This window comes from Macrobrachium rosenbergii, chromosome 16 (genome assembly GCF_040412425.1).
Source record: "Macrobrachium rosenbergii isolate ZJJX-2024 chromosome 16, ASM4041242v1, whole genome shotgun sequence".
Taxonomy (NCBI): domain Eukaryota; kingdom Metazoa; phylum Arthropoda; class Malacostraca; order Decapoda; family Palaemonidae; genus Macrobrachium; species Macrobrachium rosenbergii.
Window position 1 is genome coordinate 63,235,278 of NC_089756.1, and position 3,348 is coordinate 63,238,625.

The following is a 3,348-nucleotide window of genomic DNA, read 5'->3' on the forward strand; positions in this document are numbered from 1 at the left end:
TTTAGATATGTATGGTTCGAATAGTCATGCAGATTGTAATAGAAATAAGTATAATCTTAATGTTGTATGAGTTTCAGTCTGTTCGATTTCCAGATCTCCTTCAATCTTTCCATTGTTTGCTTTGTCTTTTTTAGGCTTTCACTAAGCTCCAACTCAAGGGAACCTGTGATATAAAAATTATTGTACCGACAAAGTGGACTGTAGCCTATGCTTATTGGTCAAAAACCGAAAATTTGGTCAAAGCCCACAAAAGCCTCACGTAACAAGAGCACCACGCTCCCTTACGGTTTCTAATATGCGGAGAAATGTCTCGATTTAATTTAGTACACACAAGAATGGCAGCCTACTGTTGGTGCACTTCTATTGTTAATAAAGAGTACCTTATGAACACCAATCATTGCTTTTCAGATCAAATTATGTTCACATTCGCTGAAATTAAATCTCAAAATCATTTAGATAACTTGGAGGGATAAATGAAACTCACTTGTTAAAATTACTTACATTTAAAATTAATTTAATCATAAGTACATATATCAAGTGGGTAATTACTCAAAAGGAATTAAGATTCAATGGCACTCAAACTAATCGAAACTATAACGAAATTTAAATGATGAGGGAATCGCCCTATCTCAGTGCACAAACACATAACACCGGGTCTTGGTATTAATGCAAAAGCTGAACCAGAAAGCTGGTAATTTGGTTACGCACGCCCTTTTTATTGAGGAAAGGAGACAAGTTGTACAATTATTGTGGGAAATTCCCAGAACAACAACCTTTTCATAATTCTTTTGTGTATTAACATATTTTCATACGATCTATTCTTACTGCAGAATTATTAGTAGGCCTATCGTCTATGGATTGCCTTCTGTCAGGTAACCGACAGACGATAACTACTGTATGTTATTTGTATCTGTTATTCATGAGAAATCCAAATGTATCTGCATGTTTATAAGTTTTGTAGAAATATGTACGTCTCTGTTGCGTGATAGGGCATCGGCGTAACTAAGTCTCTTAATGGGGGTCACCTGGGGCCACAGCTGAATATTGGGGTCCACTGGTCATGCACAAATTATAATACTCATTCTTCTTCTTTTTTTTAATCATGAGGAAAGATATTAAGGTTGTTTTGAAATATTTAAGCCTACCAATTTGTGAATCACGTTTTTATATAACAAACTTGCTCAAATATTTTTTCAGTACAAATTATGAACCTCTGACCACACTTGTAAATCCAAATTAATTATTATAAGTAATGATTTGGCAATGAAATAAAACCATTTGGTATGTAAACAAAATATAATTAAGAGATTCAAAATTAACACTTGCTTATTGTAAAAAAGAAAAAAATATATTGGAATTATTCATTTAATATTTCTATGATGTTTAAACAGAGATCAAAAGAAATTAAGACATTTGATTGCTACAATTAACGACTTTAGTTGAAGTATATAAGATTCCATTGCAATTGGTTACTTGATTATTGAACCTAATAATTTAATTATTAGTATTAATAACAGAATGATGCAGATGTATTAATTTAATACATCTGCATCATTCTGTTATTATGTTTCCAGGCAAAAATATCAACAAACCTTTCCATATCGATATTCTTTGCCCTGTCCTGGTGGATTCCAATTACCGATACACCAGACAATTTATGATCACACATAGAATTTCTGAGGTAGTTCTTCATGTGTCTTAGTGAAGAGAAGCTATGCTCACAAGAAGCAGATGTTGGTGGTAATGCAAGAGCAATGATTAACATTTTGTATGCAAAAACCTGGAAATGCATCTTTAAAAACAAAAAAAAAAAAAGCTGTCAAATCCACAATGTTGGCAATTTTAACCCCATCAGCTTGTTTACGTTTTACTAATCGTTTTGCTTGTCGCAGCTCAACATGTAAGAATTCAAGATCAACATTATACTTAGCTGCCATTGTCTCCAACTGGTCCTGCTGTAAAAATTTAGGGGAGGAAGGATCAAGAGATGATATTGAATGGAAAAGGGATTTGTTGGCATCATCAAATCTCGACTCAATTTCAGTTAGTAGCCTGTCCATTACTGGTTAACAGAGTGTGTTTTTGTATCCTTCCTGTTCCTCATGCTTACACACTTCTCTATGTCCAGTTGTTTCCAAGACAACAGCATCCTTTAGATGCCTCGGTAATTTATGTATTCTTTGGTTGGCAGGTGAAACCTCAATATTGTGTGTCTGGGACATCGCAACTGCCTTCTCCCAAATGCTATGCCAAGCTTTTTCTAGCGCCCATTCTTTAATTCCTGCTAGATAGCATCAATCATTCGGCCAGCTGCTGACAGATCTAAAGACGGTGACTGAAACATATCTGACACAAGCTTCGTTTTGTGTAAAATGTGAGTGAACATCACTAAGCATAATATATATGCAAATTAATATTCATTAATAAACTTCTTGCAACATGTGCACGCTTGCCTGTGTGGCACTGGGATGAAGAAATCTCTTCAAGGGTACTTATGACAGCAGGAAAGGTATCAAGCAGAACCTTACATGATAGATACTGACAAGACCATCTTGTATCACTAAGCCTTTTCATATATCTAATTTGCTTATTAGGAAACAATTCCTTTTGCTTTGCAAGATAAATTTCATGTGGTGTGTGTGAGGACATAAATGTATAAATCTCTTCTAGCAAACTAGAGAAAGAGTCAGCCAGTCGAACTGATCTGACACTGTCAACAATAATAAGATTCAGTCTGTGATTATAACAGTGAATGTAAACTGCTTGTGGTGCTAACTCTTCACGCACCAGCTGCTGAACTCCTCGATTCACTCCACTCATTACAGAAGCACCATCATATGTTTGCCCTACACAGTTTCTGGGATCAACTGAACACAATCTCAGAACCGTACACAAACTATCTTTAGGTGATTTAGCATTAGCATTAAGGTTGTGAAGCCAAACAAAGTCCAAGAATTCTTCATGTATATTGTTCTTGTACACATAGCGAACAACTATTGATAATTGCTCTTTCTTCCTGATATCCCTGGACTCATCAATCATGACTGAAAAGTACATATTTGAACTCAGTTCTTCTGAAATTTCCTCCCGAATCATTTGGGCCAGTAGAGCAAAAATTTCAGTCGAGTTTTCACTATATCGTCATTTTCACTTAACAACTCTAAGATCTCCAAGAAGTTACCCCTATTTGGACTATCCACATCTTCTTTATGGCCCCTTTGCGCAATCTTTTGTCTTGCTGTCAGACAGAGGACTCTAGCTACTCGTTTGATATAGTGTCTGTTATCAATAATAGTTTTCTCATGGGTAGATGTAAGGGCAGCTGCAACTGTACTTCCAGATTCTATG

The 3,348-nt window shown here is 35.5% G+C and overlaps 1 protein-coding gene across 7 annotated transcripts in view; it reads right to left on the minus strand.

Annotated features, from left to right (window-relative positions):
• The window catches only part of LOC136847478 (von Willebrand factor A domain-containing protein 8-like), a 737,466-nt gene extending 737,365 nt beyond the window's left edge, over nucleotides 1-101 (minus strand). For 2 of the 7 annotated variants that reach the window (XM_067119220.1, XM_067119219.1), the window contains exon 1: nucleotides 1-51. This exon is cut by the window's left edge and continues 1,020 nt beyond it. The gene's annotated coding sequence lies outside the window, so the exon portion shown is untranslated. The other 5 variants (XR_010855764.1, XM_067119221.1, XM_067119218.1 and 2 more) reach the window with 5 other exon arrangements.
• Nucleotides 102-3,348: the final 3,247 nt, after the last annotated feature.